Here is a 22,058-nt window from a genome sequence, read left to right as displayed (position 1 = left end):
TTTTAACGAATGGTGCCGATCAAACAAGCCAAAGTTCCAAGCCAGAGTTAAGGATTGAATAGTTCAAATGCTATGATGAATCAGTATGTTACGTATCAGTAGTGTCCGAAAATTTATGAAACAGGAATGATATGCTAAAGAAGAAAGATACCTAACTCCCCAGCTACTTCCCACCAATAGGCAGACCATTGCATGTGTACGACTGGGCGAGTTGGCCGTGCAGTTAGGGGCGCGCAGCTGTGAGCTTGCATCCGGGAGATAGTGGATTCTAACCCCACTATCGGCAGCCCTGAAGATATTATTCCGTGGATTCCCATTTTCACACCAGGCAAATGCTGGGACTGTACCTTAATTAAGGCCAAGGCCGCTTCCTTCACACTCATGGCCCTTTTCTATCCCATCGTCGCCATAAGACCTAACTCTGTCGGTACGACGTAAGGCAAATTAAAAAAAAATACTCGGTACGCAGCAGTAATCCTATCTATCGGAGATGAGTGGCAACAGAAGACAAAGCACATCACAACAAACAATGGTCAATGTAATGTTAGTTGTTGGTCAATTGTTGAGCTTTCTATATTGTAGTTCTTCACATTTAGTTTTCTTTAGACTCTGCGATATTAGGGCTCCTTATACAACTATTTATTGCATAGACTGTAGTTCCTTATTCTCCGACTTTACATACCGATTTTCGTTGAATCCTGTTTACCCATTTTGTGTTGACTCGGCGCTGATAAGAACTTAGTACCGTAACGGTAACAAAAATCCTAATTCATGAATATCTCTGATCATAGCCAGTATTGTAACAATGTAAAAGACATAAATAATCGGAAATATAATACTACAAGTTATGTAGTATTTATCAACACGACCACTAATAACATAATTCTTCGGGAATTAAGTTTTAGGCTTACCCCTAAACTACCATTTCATTCAGCGTGAAGAAGATTATTTATAGCCTAGATTATAGCGACTTATTCCCCGACTGTATATACCGATTTTCATTACGACAGGACCACTACTAACATAAATATTTGAGAATTCCATTGCAGGCCTTCCCCTAAACTATCATTTTTCTCAGCGTGAATACAATTATTTATGGCCTAGATTGTAGCGATTTATTCTTTGACTTCCCCTACCGATTTTAGTTAAGATACGACCATTAATAACAAATATTTGAGAATTAAATTTTAGGCCTTTCCCTAAACTACCTACCATTTCACTCAGCGTGAGTAAAATTATTTATGGACCAGATTATAGTGACTTATTTCCCGACTTTGTATACTGATTTTCATTAAGATATGACCACTAATAACATAAATATTTGAGAATTAAATTTTAGGCCTTCCTCTACACTACTATTTCAGTCAGCGTGAATAAAATTATTTATGGTTTAGATTGTAGCGACTTATTACCCGACTTTGTATACTGCTTTTCATCAAATTCTGTTGAGCCGTTTTCTCGTGATGCGTGTACAGACAGACAGACAGACAGACAGACAGACAGACAGACAGACAGACAGACAGACAGACAGACAGACAGACAGACAGACAGACAGACAGACAGACAGACAGACAGACAGACAGACAGACAGACAGACAGACAGACAGACAGACAGACAGACAGACAGACATTACGGAAAAGTAAAAAGTACATTTCCTTGTTACTGTGGATACGACTGATACAGAAATATCATCCTTTTTAAATTCTGAGCAATGTACAGACAAAACTCTTATTTTATATATATAGATTTGCTGGGCTAGATAAAAATATACCAATAGTTTTTCTTTAAAAGTTTTCAAATGTTTAAAGGGTTAGCGTAATGCCGCGTTCCCTCTGAAAAAAGCCCTGACTATATCTAGATTCTTAAATAATTGTCTACATGACGCTCTTTAATGTGTAATAAAGTATGCTAAACTTCTTGGATTACATCTTCGTACATTAGCCATTTTGTGTCAGGCTCGGCGATTGGGGATTAGAAGTGGGGGGGGGGCAAAAAAATACAGACAACAGAAAGTAGCTGGGTTGAGGATTATAGCTGGCGGGCGGGGGGGGGGGGGGCTTATACAATCAAAACTGAACAAAAAGGGTACTAAATGGTAAGTTTTTGATGCTCTTCGAGCGAAATTCGACAGAAAGGTAAAGGTTGATAGTTTACTAACTTAAGTGCGGCAATAATAGTTTTTTAGATTTTGATTCAATACTATACTTTCACCAAATAAACAATTTTACACACGTATTACAATTAAATAGAAGTACGGCGTGATTATAAAATTAAAATGTCATTTAGTATATTACTACACTCTAAGAAACTAACAGACAATATTAAAGATACTGACGAATGCACGCGGCAACCACGTTAATCATACCTCAGTGTCCACGACCTTGGCAAAAATATACACCTGTTACCCTTCCTCATAGCATTTGCGAAGTCTCCACTACTTGTTGTGGCGCTATACAAATCGGTTAGCCGCGACGAACATTTTGTGCGTATTTTCGATAATAATTTTGTTAATAATTAAAAATTTGCACAAATTGGTTTTTAATAATTCCTCGTTTCAGCCGGCTGAAATAGAATAAAAATATAATGTTTTCTCTACAAAGTGGAGGGCAACTTCCCCCCCTCGCCCCCCTTAGTCACAATACTAATCCCGAAGCATCTAGAAACTAAACCATATGCGTGTTCGGCATATTTTGCTTTTTTTCTGAGTATTGTTGGGTATGGTCTAATATTTTTGGCAACACTGCCCACGAAGGTGATATTTTAAAGTTGCAAAAGAAAGCTATTCGCACCATTACTGGCGTTGTCCCTTGCTTAATCTCATTGTAAACTATTCATTTAGCTGTCTCTTTTAACATTATTCTGGACTATCGAGTGGATATCGTTACGACTAAGATGCTTTTCTATTGCGTCAAACTGGTAAAGAAAAAAGCGAATTAACAACACGAAATGCCTGAAATGTTTGATTCTCATAGGAATTAACTGGCACGGGTGATCTGGCCAATATGGCGAATCGTGCAAAACACGGCTTCAGCGAGCGAGCGCATTACGGTACGCATAGCCATCTCAGTTTTATTCTGTGCTCGCAGGATTCATAGCATGTTATTCCCACCTAACCACAGCGCTACTCAGCTGAGTGACGTAATGTGCGACTGTTTGTGATATCATCTTTTTTTTTTTTTTTTTTTTTCTTCGGGGGGGCCCCCGAAGCCCGCTCCCCCCGCGTGACCAACGACTCAATCTACATGGCCTCCGACATGCTATTATTTCTAAGAAGAAGAAAGAGATAGCAGGGAAGAGTGGGAAGTGATACAAGGAGTATCTGCCGGTTTCCGAGTCAGACTCGCTACCACGGCAAAGTTTGTGTTGGTTGGATAGTGTTAAGGGATGGTATTGAAGGGTCAGGGAAAAACCACATAGGCAGAAAGAAGAAAGAGCCTACATGTAAAACCTGACATCTTGTGATAGCACATGCAAGGATGTGGGCTGGAAAAAGACCAGAGGTTGTGTTAGTTAGGAACAGGTAACATGCACAAAAACATAAACCAATTCCTCGCCATTCCATCGCCTGGGGATCAGTCCGTCTGGGCACTGCTGGGACTAGCGCGGTCCTTGCCGGCTGCGGAGCCATGCGTCAAGTACCACTAGGGCCTGTCGCACGACTCCACCTCCTTGGGGTACCTCGTACCCAGTCTCCGATCCCGGAGAATGAGGCCAAGCCCGCCGAGGCGGGGGCCTCCTGGAATGGGGTGGGTCATGGCGCCGGGCCTCCCTCCTCTCTGCCCGCGCCATGGCCCTGTAGACTGGGCAACTGCGGTGGGAGGCCGGGTGGCCCCCCGCGCAATTGGCGCACACCGGCGCCTCCTTAAGTGTTGCGCAGGCCGTGTAGTGGTGATTACCACCACAGCGGTTGCACTTCACTTGGAGTCCACAGCTAACTTGACGGTGGCCCCACCTCAGACAGCGGAAACACTGCAAGAGCTGCTGAGGGGGACGTTTGACTCTCACCTGACTGCCGCTACCCGCTGAGGTCCTCTCCTGATTGGCTCCTCGGTTGACTGCTGTCCTGGGAGCAGTCCTGGGTTGCGGCTTGGCGGTCCTCTCCTGGTGAGCCAGCGACGCCTTCTGCTTCCTGGTGCGGCGTCGTCTTCTTCTTCTTCTTCTTCTTCCCGGGGGTTGCTTCTCGGCGGGGGAAGAGGCCTCGTCCTGGTGGCCCTCCTCCCGGCCTGGTGACCCCAGGGTAGCTGGTGGTTCCGCTGCGTCGCCGTCTTCTTCCTTCTCCTGGCTGGCGGCGGCGGCGTCGGTCGCTGCTAACGCTTGACTGCGTTCCCTGTCCTGTGGGGCGCACATCGAGGTCTGCAGCTCGACAGACGTGCTGTCAGGCTGGGCCTGGACAGCAACCTCAGAACGCCAGGGGGCGTCCTCCTCCACAGAAGTCGCACAGTCGCGACGCCAGGGGGCGTCATGCCCCACCTCCGTGGTGGCGTCGCTGGTCGCCGGCTGGGTGGCCAGGACTAGGTCGGTATTAACCGCCCTATTCCTTAGCCTCCTCGGCGTCTCCCTGGTCTCCGTCGCGGCCCTGACTGCGCCGGTGTTCATCCCTGGCACTCCGTCCCTCCCTGGTAGACGGATGACCTGGAACAGAGAAGAAAGCTCCCTCTCTGCGTCGCGCATCCGCTCCTGGTCGTGATGCCTGATGATGAGGCCTCCTGGTAGGAAGCTCTCGACGGCCATGGTTGTCGAGATGATCCTGCCTCCTCGGCGAGGGCGCCGCATTCTGTCCAGGACGAGGCCCCGTTCAGAAGTTACAGGGCGCCCCGGCCTGTAGTAAACGAGCAGCGCTTCGTGCGCCGGGTCGGTGTAGCCTTCGGAGAAGAAGAAGCCGTTAGGGGGGTCACACCCGTCCCTGTAAGGCTCCGTCTCCACCTCGATCTCCGGGTCCTCCTGTGGCAGCTCCGGCTCGGGTGCCGGGGTCTCCGGCACAGGTTCCAGCGTCTGCGGCTCCGTGTTGCTCTCCGCTGTCGGTGTCATGCCGGTGAAGAGATCTCGGAGCAAGTGCCCGATCGCCACCGCCCGTTCCTGGGTCGTCATCGTATCCGCCTGGTTGTCCATCCTGGTCCTCCTGTAACAAACTCTGAAAGAGAAAAAGGTGATATCATCTTCATTATCCGCTCACTGTTATAGGGACGGTGCGCATTGCAAGTGTTGCGCTCTGGCGGCAATGCCATGCATCAGCTTCCGGGAGTCGTGAGTAAAGTGTATGCTTACCAACAAGCTAGTGGTGGTGGTGGTGGTGGTGGTGGTGGTGGTGGTGGTGGTTATTGTTTTAAGAGGAAGTACAATTATAGTTCCGTTTTTATGAGTTTTGACTTGACAGTCAGCTGATGGTGCTAAATTGCTACGAATACAAACAGCTGATGTATGATACACAACACGAACAGAAATGTAAATACTGGAATATATGTCCATAATCAGTTATTCTTTGTAGCAACATACATGATTCACATAAGATCAATAATACACAACACATTTAGGATAAGGCTACAAGATAAAACGTGAGAAAATTAAATTAAATTTCTACTCACCATGTAGACGATCTCGCGTTGGTGTTAGGTTCAGTTTCCCGAAACGAAGGAAATAATCCTACAAAGCGAATATACCACTCATTTCTCAGTCACTATCGGCATTGTCATCGTCTGTTGAGGTTTCACTCTCGCTTGACCCTAAAGAGATAATAAAGTCTTCAACATAATCGTCTGAACTACTTTATGCCCGTTCCTTCTGGCTATCCACCACATAAACTGGGTACTGGGGCTTGTTTTGTTTCAAGAGATGCATAAGATCCCCCTTCTCCATGTCATCGCGAACCGAAATATTGTGCTCCTTCAACCACTTAATCAACACATTATTTATGGCCGCCATTGTTGGTGCTTTGTCAAGAATGACTCCCTAACATTACAAACAATTTCCTGGGCCTGGCTCCTTAGTGGAGTACCGCGTCCGAAGGGCTTTATTTTCTTGGGAGTTTCATCCTTAGACGTAGGCGTTGACATGACAGAACATCAAATTCACACATGGGCCTAAAATAAACCTACTATATAACTACCGATCGAACTAAGCTACTATATAAAATAGATCACCTGTTACACGCTATTTACTACAATATAACACGCTATACTATTAAAATATTAAACAATACATTTATAAACTCTACACTACGAAATATAAACGAACAACAACCTAGCACAAAGACCGCGAAAAGAACTGAGCACAATACAACACACAGCTGATAGCACGTGGTTACAGTAAACAACAGATCGACAACACTGCTAACCGGAACTGGAGTCTAACGCGCTCTTAAGGAGCGATCGGCTGCCTGTGATTGGCTGTTGATTAATTCACTTACCCTCCGCCAAAAGACAGCGCTCAAACATCAAGTCGAAACTCATAATAACTGAACTATAGGCGACCATCCTCTATATAACACTAATCAGAGAGAAAAATGGAAGGGATCCGACACTTCGAAAAATGAAGATATCGGGCAAAGAAAGACAAGAACTTTTTTTTGCTAGGGGCTTTACGTCGCACCGACACAGATAGGTCTTATGGCGACGATGGGATAGGAAAGGCCTAGGAGTTGGAAGGAAGCGGCCGTGGCCTTAATTAAGGTACAGCCCCAGCATTTGCCTGGTGTGAAAATGGGAAACCACGGAAAACCATTTTCAGGGCTGCCGATAGTGGGATTCGAACCTACTATCTCCCGGATGCAAGCTCACAGCCGCACGCCTCTACGCGCACGGCCAACTCGCCCGGTAAGACAAGAACTAAGAATGGCATGAAAATGAACGACTCCCTAGGTCTCGAATGTTCTAATACCGTCGGAGTCGGAAAAGAACAAGAGTTGACCAAGGGAGGTCGGATAGGATAGATGAAAGTGAGAAGCCTGGCACAAGTGGAAGCGATGCTAGGACTCAGCTAATGGCCCCATGGTCAACAACCCACACCCGTGTGGCCCTTAAAGTCACCTCTTACGACAGGCAGGGGATACCGTGGGTGTTATTCTACCGCCCCCACCCATAGGGGGAAACCAACAAGCTAGATGAAGCTTGCACGTCACAGTAGTTGAGGAGGAATATTTTAGTTGAGATGACTGAAGTTTGTGATTGTGGTTCCAGTAAGTGTTCTGTCGTGGGATGTAATTTTAAATACAAAATCTGTTTTTGCTGGAACGAATTTTTTTTTTTCGTTTATGAATGACAGACAACATGCAAAAACTGTTCTCGAACGAAATTACACTTAAGGAAATGGAAATTGCAACATCATGAAGGCACCGGTCGGTTGTCTTGATTTTCAAGATATGGAACGATGCCATGTAGGTATGTAAACGATCAAAGTTTCAGACCCATTGGATTGTTGCTACAGGTCTCCCCACGTGATTGGTCGCGGAGGATTCAACTCCAGTATACGGACTCTGGTGTGGCGTAGTTGACTTGCAGTCTGTGCAGTAAAGTGTTCCCCGTCAAACATGCCTCGACGACAGAGAAGAGCACACTATCAACAACTGTCGCCGTTTGAGAGGGCTCAGATTATTGGGCTGTGTGAGGCTGAATTATCGCTAAGGACTGTCGCTGCACGTGTTGGCCGACAGGCATTTACGGTACAACGTGTATGGCAGCAGTGGTCAAATGAAGGTACCCACAGTCCTACACTCGTAGACCTGGCACAGGCCCAGTGCGACAGACAACTGTGAGAGAGAATCGCCGCACCATTCGGATGGCCCGGATGGAACCCCATGCAACAGCAGCGCAAATTCGAGCAGCTGTGGCACCCCACGTTACACAACAAACAGTCGGTAATCGCCTGCCTGCAGCTGGCTTACGAGCCTGTGTCCTTGCAGAAGGTGTTCCATTGACCCCACAACAGCGAAGTGTAAGGCTGGCCTGGTGTCGAGAAACATCGACGTGGGTCGACGAATGGCATAGGGTCGCCTTTAGTGATGAATCGCGCTTCTGTCTTGCCCGCAGTGATCGCCGGAATCGTGTGCGCCGACGTACCGGAGAGAGGGGCCGCCCAGATCTTATTGTCGAGAGGCACACAGGGCCAACACCAAGCATTATGGTCTGGGGAGCTATTGGCTTTAATGTGAAATCACAATTAGTGCTTGTTGAGAGCACTATGACTGCTCGACAGTACATTGATAGGGTATCAATCCAGTGGTTGTCCCTATGATGGCGAACATTGCTAATGAGATGTTTCAGCAGGACAATGCCCGCGTTCGCACTGCACGCATCTCCAGAGAAGCTCTCCACGACATCACAACCTTAGAACGGCCCGCCAGATCCCCGGACCTCAGTCCTATTGAGCATGTGTGGGACATGATGGGTCGACAGCTGGCCAACCGTCCTCAGCCACCTACAACTCTGGAACAACTGACCCGTGCAGTGCAGCAAGCATGGACCACAATTCCTCAGGAAGCGATCCAGGGCCTTATTGACTCCATGCCTCGACGAATTCATCAATGTATTGCAGCTCGTGGTGGCACATCCTGTATTTATTGTTGTCCAAACTTGCGGTCAGAGGGACCTGAAAGTGTAATCATCGAATCACAACCGAACACTCGTCCCGCATGTTCAATTGCAGCAATGTAGCACCACTCCTTCTGGGTGTTGCAATTTCCATTTTCTCCAGTGTATTTTCGTTTTCGAGCGAAAAACAGCATACAAATAGACGAAAAGCTTGGATTATTGTTTTGAGAAGGGACGCAATTGACAGAAAACCGTGGAATCCAACAAAGCATTCTCGAGTTTGTAGTCGACATTTCATTAATGACACACCTACGAGAGAGCCCAGCAGCTCGATAGCTGCAGTCTCTTAAGTGCTTCCAGTATCCAGTATTCGGGAGATAGTGGGTTAGAGTCCTACTGGCAGCAGCCCTGAAGATGGTTTTCTGAGGTTTCCCATTTTCACAACAGGCAAATACTGGGGCTGTACCTTAATTAAGGCCACGGCCGATTCCTTCCCACCCCTAGCCCTTTCCTGCCCATTGTCGCCGTAAGATTTATCTGTGTCGGTGCGACGTAAAGCAACTTGCAATAGTAACGAGAGACCCTGATAGCCCAGGACATATACCTAACCAAGATGGCCCTGCCATCACACAAATTGCAGCATGCAGTAGATAATGTTACGATGAGGTACAAGAGAAGAAATGTCAGATATAGGATATACGAAATAGAAGACAAGGTAAACAGTACAGGGATTTCCTTGTTGTTCGATAACATGTACATAGACGGAATCTGGGCAGCAGCATAACCACGGTTGTTCATCTTTAATGCACACCCTTGGATGAATTACGGAACATTTATGTGATTAGCAAGGATGACTCACCGTTTCGTGCTCGTTAGTCCTGACATGTCTAACAGAAGGAGAACTGGTGTGTTTACTCTGAAGGAATGACCTTGTCAGATGGTCGTAATCACCATCACGCAAAGTTTTAACTTTATGAGTTTGCTGATTGGCAGATATTCGTTTTTTCTCTCATGAAACCATGCTGGGCACACTGACTGCTCCCTTGTCTGAAATGCAATATCACATACATCACATTGGCATTATAAAATTACTGCACACCCTCAGACTGTATAATTTCGGAAATTTCTGATGTTATTCGAAAGTTCAAATTAGACAAATTAACCATAATAATAATAATAATAATAATAATAATAATAATAATAATAATAATAATAATAATAATAATAATAATAATAATAATAATAATTGTTACGGGGTTACCCGTGGAACGCAGAAGTGAAAGAAGGTACCGGGGTGAATGGGTCTAACTACAATGTCAATAAAGAATTTAAAACTGAAATGGAAGGTTATATTTTTGAAAAGCAACAAGATAAATTCTCACTTAGTGAGATAACAATGACAAAAATAGAAAAATCCAAGATTACAGTACTTTAACTCTCTTAGGCTACAGGCCCCTAGTTTTATAATTTTTGAGTTCCCAGCTCAAATTTACAAAGAGCACAAATTTACACAAGGGCAGAAATCCCTCCATACATGGAGCGCTTGCTGCCAACACACAATATCAAGCCTCCCAGAGGCACTTTTACAACACTTGAAAAGAGCTAACGTGCTCTCAGTTCTCCCAAGCCTACTCAAGGCAACATTACATGAAAATCTACTAATCACAGGCCTTACAAGACACCATTTACCAATTTGAAACAGGGGTATCTTGTACCCAACCTATTGGGCCGTTGCGGAAAGAAACAGGTTAAGTAAATGGCCCGAAACACAAATTGAATGGAGGCGTGTACTTAGATATGCATTCTTAAAACCTAAGGGGCACTATGCCGATGACACAGGGGCTATTCCCAAACTATGGGGGTAACTCGTATAAGAATGTAATTTACCACATTACAGAATGAAAAATAGCAATAAACGTAGTCATCTCAAACCAAGATGAAGGGGAGCTCGAGAGGGCACATCTCTACCCCCCATTTACAGTTAAAGATTTATGAAATTTTTACATGAGCCGAAAGGAGATTTACATAGTTAAAGTTTCGAACCTTTCCCTCGGGTTAAACTGCGGAGCTAGCAAAAAAGTAAGATGTTAGATTGCCATCACCTTGCTGAAGAACTGCTGTCTGATGAAAAAGGCGCCTCCCGCCTCCTGCTTGACACACACACTTAGTTAGATGACGATCAAATGGCCAAGGGACGAGAAAATCCGCAGTTTATAAACCCTAGGGGAAAGTTCGAGACCTTTCATGAATAAACCAGCCACACCCTCTCACTTTATTGGTAAATTTAAAAATTAAACTCAAAATCGAGGAAGAAGCCTGTGATAGGCGGAAAATTAATTACAGAAATGAGGGATTGGCTAGATTCAAAACTGGCGGAAAGAAAAGATAAATATTGCCAATCCAAAAATAAATGAACATCATTAAGTAAAAATAACTTATGAATACAAAATTTCTTTAAATCAAAAGTTCTTTCACTTTGCACCAGGGTGCATGATCATAGTTTTAGCAGTGACATCTATTGAAAAAAGTCCACACTTCTTGATGAAGGGCAAACAAAACAAGTGGGAACTCTGGGGTCCAGGGACCCGCTTAACAACGGATCATCCCGCGCCCACTAGCTCGATTTAGATAACCACACACATACACACACGGGACCAGGCTCATTCTTTCAAGAAGAGCAATTTTTCGAAAGAGCAATTTGCCAATGAGCCTGGTACCATACATACACACGTCAATCATCGAGTAAGGACGGCGAGTGAGGGGAAGCCGTTATCACGGCACTCCGACCACTCGGCAGCCGCGGATGGCAAAGTGCAGTTCTCGCGCCAGCCACTCCCAGGAAGGCAGGACTGTGCAGCCCCCTGCCTGTACACCGTAACATTTTAATGGATAATATGTTCGAATTCTCACTAGAGCCACACGCACCCAGTGCGCATAGCATGTAGCTACCGGCCCTCGTTCCGGTCAATGACCTGGCCGAGCGAGAGCTGGGGGTGACTCACCGTCACACGTGCTCCGTGACCAGTGAACGGAACCCGCCGGAGAAGCAGCGAGCAGACTTCACCCCTGACTCGCTGCAACTAAATCTGACGGGAGAAGTTTACCTGGCGGGGCGCTCCCTACGGAACTATGCGTACACCACTACCACCAACACAACCACCACCACGACATCTCCTATTACCACCCCGTCAGCAGCCACTCCACACTGGGCCGGTCAGTCGTCGAGCTGATCCCTGGAATAAGAGCAGGCGGTGCCTGGAGAGTGAACTACAATGCGTGACGTTGTGTGCGGGAGGGCGGGAACCGAGGCTAAGCCCCGAAGTACCAGAACCTGCACACGGGAAGGAACAGACGCATGGCTCCGCTGAACCAGCGACTGACGAGCAACACGAACGGGACACTACCTCTCCCCCAACACAAATAACACTCCCAAACCCAACCCAGTGGTCAGCCAGCCGGACGCCAGGAAAGCGGGACCCAGTTCCGCCAACCTGAGTGAGGAGGTAGCGCACAGGTGAAGGAAAGAGAGGAAACGGACTCGGCGGATGGCGCCAACTAAAGTCCAACCCCCATCCGTGAGAGCGAGCAACTCGGACCAGGCCCGACTGGTGATGGTCCTATCAGGTACCTCCCGGGAGGCCGAGTCCGAAAGCTCTGAGGGAGAGGAACTCCGCGAGCACGGGGTGACCACACCCGTGGTCCCAGCCACTCAGCCGGGAATCCAGGGTGACGGCTTCAGGGAGGCTAAAGGGAGGAAGAGGGGGAAGGAGAAAGGCAAAGCAGTCCAGCCCCGAGCCGTAAGGCCCAGAAAAGCGGGGTACGTAAACCGAGTACCCGAGCCGATAGCAGCACGGAAACATCTATCAGCTCAGCTCACAGCACACCACTCACAAGAGGCAGATTCGGCAGAGCCCACCTCAACCACCACTGCAAACAAAACCAAACACCCGTAAGGGGTCGACCCCACACCCCTCACGGTCTACACCAAGGACACAAAGACACTCGAAATGGAGCTCCTCAAAAAGCTACCGCATGAGCAGAGAAATTATTATTTCTCTAGGCCGAGAGTAGACGCCCATGAAGCGATCCGGCTGCACATGACGGGCTTTGAGAGCTACGAAGTCGCTATCGAAGTGCTAAAAGGGCTGAATATTAATTTTGTAAAAGTATTGCCCAACAGCACTATGAAGCGGTTCGTAGTGAGGACCCCCATAAACGGAAGCAATGCGGACAAAATCCAGCTTGCATTGAAAACACAGGATATCCCCGCATTCTCCATGGTGCGGATGCGAACAGGGAATAGGCCAGCCAAGGGCAACCTATTCCTATTTGCCGTGGCGGACACCCCAGGAGCGGACAATCCGCGGAAAATGCGGATGCTTGCGAACATGCTGGTATCGGTCGAGCTGTACCGCCCCCCAGCCACTGCCCTGCAATGTGGAGTGTGTCAGAGGCATGGCCATCCAGGGGCTGCGTGCCGACTGGAGCCCAGATGCCGCAGATGCGCCGCCTCCCACTTGTCCCGCGACTGCCCCCACGGCAGCGACCCCGCGTACTCTAAGTGTGCTAATTGCGGGAGGAAACACGCGGCTAATTTTAAGCCGCCTATCAAGACAAAGGGTCAAAGGGTGACAAGCCTGGCAACTCTAAAGCCCTAGCAGGCCCTTCAGGCACAGGCGCTTCACGCAAGAAGAAATCAGACCCCTCAGGCCAAAAGGAGCCTTCAGGCACAAAGGGTCAGAAACATGGCCCTTCAGGCACGCAGCGCCCCTCAGGCGGAGGCCTCTTAAATTTTAAACCCACACGGACGGAGGGTGAACACAATCCCGGGCCCTCAGCCCAACCAGCCACTACCTCCGTCCAAGCCAAGACCTCCAGCAACAACAGAAAGAAGGCCCAGCCCCATGCAATGAAACAAAGGAAAGTTAAGTCCACGCTAGCTCCCCCCGAGCTGCCACAAGGCCCGCCCCAGGCCAACTCCACCCCCGCAGAGATCCTGCCACTAGTAAAATGGTATCCGCAACCCCCCCACCCCAACGCCCGCCCCCAGGACCACACCAGCCTCTACCATCTCACCGCCTACACCTGAAACACTAACACAGGTGAAACAGCCAGAAGGGAACATGGCAGGAAGGGTGTTCATGGGAAAGGTAGACGAAATTCTGAAAAACGTCTTCCCGAACCTGAATCTAACCGAAATCATAACCACTGGATTTATGATAGCCAAATTGCTGGCCACGACCATATCAATCCCATGGCTAGGGGACCTGGCGAACGCGATCTCCGACCTCCTAGCCCAAGATGGTTGAACAACCCAACGAGGATAATAATAATAATAATAATAATAATAATAATAATAATAATAATAATAATAACAACACAGGAGGGCTTCGAGTACTGCCAGGGTGTCAGGTCCAGAAAATATGAACTCGAACCCTTCCTAGTCGCGAACACTATATATGTAGCACTCCTAACAGAAACGTTCCTCCCACCGGGGAAAAAGTTCAACATAAGAGGCTACAAATACACAGAAGCGATAAGGTCAACGGAGTTGGAGGGGTGGCAGTTCTGGTAAGAAAGGACAGCAAACATATGGAGGTGAACATACCAGAGCTGGTCGAACTGGAGGCATGCGGAATTGCCATGCCAGTCCGAGGAACACTCATAAATGTCATAGCGACATACTCCAGACCGAAAAGCCTAAACACACAAGACATAGAAGCAGTACTAAGGCTAAATCGAAACACGATCCTAGGAGGAGACCTAAATTTGAAACACGCCAGCTGGGGCTGCCTGAGACCTACCTCAGAAGGCACAAGGCTGTACAACCACATGCTATCCCAGGACTATGTGGTAACAACCCCCAGCGAACCCACGTTCCTAGCGCCAAACGATCAGGTCTCCGATGTACTAGACATAGTCCTACTGCGACATATTTCTCAAGGGCATAGCATAACGGTAGTGAACGACCTTGGGTCGAGGCACCAACCACTGATATTTACACTAAATGCGAATCCAGAGGAATATGAAAACAACCCCAAGCGTAGGCTCAACTATAAAACAGCCAAATGGGGCAAATTCGAACACAAACTAGACACACTCCTACAGGGAAGCGAGGGCATGCTATTAGACAGCACAGCCCAAATTGACGAAGCAGTCAAAACCCTAGTAGAAGTAATTCAGGCAGCCGCAGCAGCGAGCATACCAGTAAGCAAACACAAAGAATACCCTCATTTCGAAATTCCAGCCCACATTAAGGAATTAATACGCAAGCGCAACAGCCACAGACTCAACTGGGCACGGCACCATAGAGGCTACGACCGCATTATGAAAAATGAACTCAGCACAGAAATACAAATTAAACTACAGGAATGAAGGTCGCGAGAATGGAACAACAAACTCCGTCTATTCGACACAAACACCAGGCCTATGTGGAACTTAGCGAGACACTTCACTCGTGAAACACACAGCATCCCTACTATTAAGGGACCTAACGGCTCGGTATATGACAACCGTGATAAAGCGGAAGTCATAGCGGACTCGATCGAGGCGGCATTCACCCCGAACGATATACCATCTGACCCCGCCTTCACCAGGCAAACCGAGGTAAAGGTAGCTGAGTTCCTCGAAAACGCACCTAAGCCGGAGGTTAAGAGGACAAATATACACGAAATTAAGTGGATTATAGGTCATCTTAACCCCAAGAAGGCGCCTGCCCCAGACGAGATAGAGAATATTATAAGAAATTAACACACAAAGCCCTAGCACTACTTACCTGCATCTTCAATGCAATGTTCAGACTTCCGTACTACCCTGAACAGTGGAAAAGGGCTAGGATACTCGTATTTGGAAAACCAGGCAAAGATAAGTCAGACCCAAACAATTACAGGCTTATCAGCCTCCTGGACGCCCTCAGTAAAGTATTCGAGAAAATACTACTGAAAAGGTTAATAGGGCATATCAAGAAAAAAGGAATAATTCACAACGAGCAATTTGGCTTCAGGAACGGGCATTCTGCCCCACAACTACTCACGCGATTCATAGAACAAGCTACCATAGGTTTCAATAAACGACGGGACACAGGTTCGGTTTTCCTTGATATACAGAAAACATTTGACAAAGTCTGGCACGAAGGCCTGCTAGCAAAACTAATAGACCTCGAAGTCCACCCAGGCTACATAAGGCTCATCAAATCCTATCTGGAGGACTGAGAGTTCCAAGTTGACGTACACAACACGCTGTCAAGTACGCGTAGGATTAGAGCGGGCGTAGCCGAAGGGTCCCTTATTGGCCCAATCCTCTTCGTCCTATATACAAACGACATGCCCACTACGGAACTTACTACCACACATCTCTACGCTGATGGCACTGTTATCACAGTCCAACACCCACAACTAGCGTGCACTCGGAAGAGGCTACAAGTAGCGCTACGAACACTCGAGCCATGGGTAACGAAATGGCGCATCAAGGTCAATGTTGATAAGTGCCAAGCCGTGCTGTTCACTAGGAAGAACAGACGCACCAGTGGACCAGTCAACATTAAACCGCTAAAGCCGGGTTGAGTGGCTCAGACGGTTGAGGTGCTGGCCTTCTGACCCCAACTTGGCGGGTTCGATCCTGGCTCAGTCCGGTGGTATTTGAAGGTGCTCAAATACGTGAGCAGACTTACTGGCACGTAAAAGAACTCCTGTGGGACTAAATTCCGGCACCTCGGCGTCTCCGAAGACCGTAAGAGTAGTTAGTGAGATGTAAAGCACATAACATTATTATTTATTAAACCGCTAAAGCTTTTCAATCAAGATATAGCATGGCATGACAAAACCAAATACTTAGGAGTAGTCCTAGACCGAAAGCTCACCACGCTACACCACATCAAAGATATCCAAAGGAAAGCTCATATTAGACTCAGCCAGCTATACCCTATACTGAACAAAAGTCCAGGGGCGATTTCTCCGAGCATGCTACGCTTGCTGCGCAAGCGCAATATTTTTCTAAAGTAGGCGAGTTAAAAAAATTACAATATGTACCGTATCTGTAATAGATCTGCATTATACAAATCGCATGTTGCATTTATCTTGCGAGTCTAGCGAGGCTTGCTCGTATCTGTATCTTGGGAGCTTCAGCGGAGCTGTCGACACAGCGAGAAATGTATGCGCGCGCAGGTTTCTTCTCTCCAAGGCCGGTTGCAAGCTGTCAAATTTGTAATGTGTAGTTGGTAGTGATGGGCTGCGAATGGACTCGCGAAGACTCGAGTCTGGGATCGTAAAACTCGAGGTACTCGAGTCCGGACTCGAGGCCGAGGACGCTGGCAGCGTTATCTGCGAGCCGTGTATGGAAACAACACGATGCCTAATATTTTAGGTAGGCCAAGGACAAGTATTGGGTCCGTTTCCAAATAATGCACAGTGATATAATGTACGAACTGATGTACATTACGCCGTATTTACATGAATGTATAGGCCTACACAACAAAACCATATTGTAACGTAAACTAAGGAATGTGTGGACTCAGGTGCTTATGAGCTACAGTCCGGCTCTATGGCTAAATGGTTAGCGTGCTGGCCTTTGATCACAGGGGTCGCGGGTTCGATACGCGGCAGGGTCACGGATTTTAACCATAATTGGTTAATTTTGCCGACACGGGGGGTGGGTGTGTGTGTTGTCTTCATCAACATTTCATCCTCATTATGACGAGCAGGGCGCCTACCGGTGTCAAATCGAAAGACCTGAATCTGGCGAGCCGAACATGTCATCGGACACTCCCGGCACTAACAGCCATACGCCATTTCATTTTACCGGCGCACAGTGTGAAATTGTAAAGATCAGGCAGGACAAACGTACATTTTCGACTAATCTATTTATATTATAAAGGGCATTATTGTACGCTCGTGACTATACAAAGAACCGTAAAGCTTTTAAAGCTGTGTGTGGTATATCTGACCTCTACAATTGTGTGAACATTGCGCCCCTTACCGAACCTTGCGTCTCGCACTGTCAATTGTCTGCAGTGTGTTCAGATGAATCTACGTAACTAGCGACTATGTTAAGATATTTTTAATGTGAAATAGGGATGGTCCGCCTCTGTGGTGTAGTTGTTAGCATGATTAGCTGCCACTTCCGGAGGTCCGGGTTCGATTCCCTGCACTGCCACGAAATTTGAAAAGTGGTACGAGGGCTGGAACGGGGTCCACTCAGAGTAGAGGTGGGTTCGATTCCCACCTCAGCCATCCTGGAAGTGGTTTTCCGTGGTTTCCCCACTTCTCCTCCAGGCAAATGCCTGGATGGTACCTAACTTAAGGCCACGGCCGATTCCTTCCCTCTTCCTTGCCTATCCCTTCCAATCTTCCCATCCCCCGCCAAGGCCCCTGTTCAGCATAGCAGGTGAGGCCGCCTGGGCGAGGTACTGGTCATCCTCCCCAGTTGTATCCCCGACCCAAAGTCTGAAGCTCCAGGACACTGCCCTTGAGGTGGTAGAGGTGGGATCCCTCGCTGAGTCCGAGGGAAAAACCGAACCTGGAGGGTAAGCAGATTAAGATGAAGAAGAAATAGGGATACAGCTAGATTGCTCTTTCTTAATCTGCTTACCCTCCAGGGTTGGTTTTTCCCTCGGATTCAGCCAGGGATCCCACCTCTACCGCCTCAAGGGCAGTATCCTGGAGCGTGAGACAATGGGTCGGGGGATACAACTGGGGAGAATGACCAGTACCTTGCCCAGGTGGCCTCACCTGCTATGCTGAACAAGGGCCATGGTGGGGGATGGGAAGATTGGGAGGGATAGACAAGAAGAGGGAAGGAAGCCTACAATTAATAGTTAAATCATGTTCCTAATCTTTACTCCGTATCTCAAGTTACCAAAGGCTAACCTACTGGGCGATATAATGCAAATATGCAAACTCATATCCTCATCCCGAGGTGGTGCAGCTCCTTTCGGGAAAACCCCCATTGCAGGTGAGCTGCATGTACCATTTCAATCACATACCAGCCTTTCGGACATTCTACAATTTCTGGCGGTACCGGGAATCGAACCCAGGCTTCCAAGGATGGAAGTTAGTAACACTAACCGTTACGCTACATACAAGCGCTGTAATGAGCGCGCCCAACTAAATATAGACGAAGGAGAAAAGAAGAACATTGTGTGACAAACTAAACGAATGGTATTTCGAAACAAATAAGTTACGGTGATACACTCGCGTGTTTCACGTTATGGTCATCATTTACGTAGCTGTTGTAATAGTACTTAATGATTGGAGCATTTCTTCCGACTGATCGGCAACAGGTCTCTGTTATGGATCGTGACGTCACAGTGGAGACTCGAGTACTTCGCACGGGTTACTCGGCGAGGCTTGGACTCGGCCAGACTCGATTCTCGCGAGTCCAAGCGTTACTCGCGCACATCACTAGTAGTTGGAAGCTCTGGTCTGAGAGCTACAGATCTAGTGTGTTATGTCAGTGAGTAGTGTACTGTAAGTTCCTGATCATCTATTCTGAATGATTTGACGTGCTGCAATGGGTTCCGAACCGTGCATTATTGACAGCTTGTTATCAAATCTATTTTCTCGGAGGACTATCCAAGAGAAAACTGACATTATTAAGAATGGTAGGCCCTGTCCGGCGCTGCCAGATTTAAAGACACGGCACAGGGAGAAAAACAGAGAACATGTACGTTCGTTCTCTGTATCTCAGCTATGTTGTCGATGGAAAAAGGATTGCTTGCAAAAATTAGATTACAGTCCTCTTTCTATGATGAAGTTATGGATGGTTTTGTAAAGAGAAGCCGCAGAGTAGAGTTTGTTTTCAAGTAGGAAGATCTAATAAATAGTTGCAGTTTTTCTGTGTACGTAGTTTGACGTTTACTTCTTTGAATTATATAATCGCTGGCTTGTCATGATTTGTTAATAATTATAAAATTTGTCTGATTGTTATTCTTTTGGCCATTCTTGAATGTGTGACGTAACCAGTTTGAATGCATGATTAAAATGTTCGTGTGATTTAGCGATTTTTGGGTTTATAAATTTTATTCATTCAGAACTATGCATGTCCCACCTCACCAACTTTCACGAATGGAAGAGCAAGCCTGACTTTCATGACCAGCATTCGCCCCTGCAAAAGTCCAGTATAAACACAAACGTAGCCGTAAACATGTATAAGACCTTAATTAGGCCGATAATCATGTACGCAGCACCAGCGTGGGGGTTCACTGCAAAGACGAACCTGGATGAGCTAGAACGAATACAAAATAAATGCATTCGAGCAGCGACCAGACTCCCTTTCGACACACCAATCCGCCAACTACGCGATATTGCGAAAGTCAGCTCGATAAAGCACCACATACGTAAACAAACACTAAGAATGTACACAAAGTCATGGGGTAATAAGATCAACCCGCTAGTAAGCGGGATCGGACGCTACGACGTCGATCTTTGCAAAAAAGTACCCCACACCGAAACACATTCTGTTCAACCACAGGGTTGGGGGGACGAGGGGCCGATAGCTGTCCCCCTCCCAAAGCTGACACCTAGACAACACCTAAACCCACACACTGCAGACAACATGTACCCATGTAAATATGTAAATATGCTCCTTTATCCCAGGGACCAGGCGAGGAAAGGTTGATAAGAAACACAACACGAGAAGACGACGGCAACGCAGCCAGACGTCCAAGGACGAATCAATCCACCTCCGCCCCCCGAAAGAGACACGGAGCGGAGCACCAGCCCGCGCCCTATAACGAAGACAGCAGTACTAATATAAGTTATTTACTTGTTTGTGTTATTTCACTATTATCTAGGTAGAACACTGGACATGACAGCAGGCAAGCAAGCCGGCACTCCAACGAGCACCTGTATATATATATTTATTGTTACTAATAATCCTAGCATAGTTGCAGATCTGCAGTGACAAGTGTGGTCCAACAACACCGCACAGAGGGACATCGCCAGGCGGAAGAAGAAGACAGCCCCTTGCACCAAGTAAGGCTTGGCTCTTAATCCCCCTCTCCAAGCGGAGACTTGGCACCAGGGACCACTGGCTGCTGGGCAAAGGGACGAACCTGTGGCTCAGAGCCCAGACGCTAGTGGACCCGAGCCGACCCGGCAGTGACAAGAAGGACTGATCCCCATAATAACAGACAATGGCAAGGAAATGGTTATGACTGCATGACACATTGTCCTAACTAACACAACCTCTGGACTTTCCAGCCCACTTCCTTGCATGTGCTATCAAAAGATGTCAGGTTTTACACCCAGGCTCTTTCTGCCTATGTGGTTTTTCCCTGACCCTTCAATACCACACCTTAACACTACCACACCACTACCTTTGCCGTACCGAGCTCGATAGCTACAGTCGCTTAAGTGTGGCCACTATCCAGTAATCGGGAGATAGTGGGTTCGAGCGCCACTGTCGGCAGCCCTGAAAATGGTTTTCCGTGGTTTCCCATTTTCACACCAGGCAAATGCCGGGGCTGTACCTTAATTAAGGCCACGGCCGCTTCCTTCCACTTCCTAGGCCTGTCCTATCCCATCGTCGTCATAAGACATATCTGTGTCGGTGCGATGTAAAAAAGAAAAAAAAAAAGAAAAAAGAAAAAAAGCTTTGCCTTGGTAGCGAGCCTAACTCGGAAATCGCAGATACTCCTTGTATCACTTCCCTGCTATCTCTTTTCTACTTAGAAACTAATAGCATGTCGGAGGCAATGTAGATTGAGTCGATTGACACGGCGGGGGAGCGGGCTACGGGGGCCCCCCGTAAAAAGAAGCGATAGACAGACATTCTTCGGCAAGGGCTCTGTCTGGTCAGACCCTGTGTTATTCTGTCCATCGGAAAGTAAAGTCAAGTGAAGACGTGGTGATTGTAAAACGCGACTTGTAAATTCTCTCGCCGAGAATTGAACTTAGTGTAATTCTCGAACTGTGGAAGTTAATGTTTCTTTGATCAAAAACCAAGTGAAGTATTTAACTTAGTTTGTTGCTGTGCAAGTGTTAGAACATTACGGTATTTGATATTTCAGTAACTGTGATGTTTGGAAGTGTTTGAGATATCTCACCGTTATAACACAAGTGTTTGCATATTTCTTGCCATTCAACACTTAAGTGCTCCTTAATTAGTGATAAACTTTGAGTACGATAGACTGTGCCAATCGTACTATTAAATACGAGTGACAGTGGCGGCTCGTGGATATCAGCAGTGGGGGGCGCACCTTAGTTTCATAATTCCACAAATATCTCAAGTTCTTCAAAACATGTTATCAAGATACACAATTCGAACACTATACGGTGCAATGCATACGCAATTGTTTTGATTATTATTATTATTATTATTATTATTATTATTATTATTATTATTATTATTATTATTATTATTATTATATGCCTTTACTGGCAGGACCTAGTGTTTACAGTGCACTTTGTCTTCTGGTATGGGCTAGAGCAATTTTGTTACTTTCATTGATCTGTCTCTGTCTTATCCTTGGCTTTGACAATATGAAAGTGACTGAGGTATGAGCGATGCTAGTAATTCCATTCCTTCTGCAGCCAGTC

This window comes from Anabrus simplex, chromosome 1, assembly GCF_040414725.1.
Source record: "Anabrus simplex isolate iqAnaSimp1 chromosome 1, ASM4041472v1, whole genome shotgun sequence".
NCBI lineage: Eukaryota > Metazoa > Arthropoda > Insecta > Orthoptera > Tettigoniidae > Anabrus > Anabrus simplex.
Note: the sequence above shows the minus strand (reverse complement) of the source record.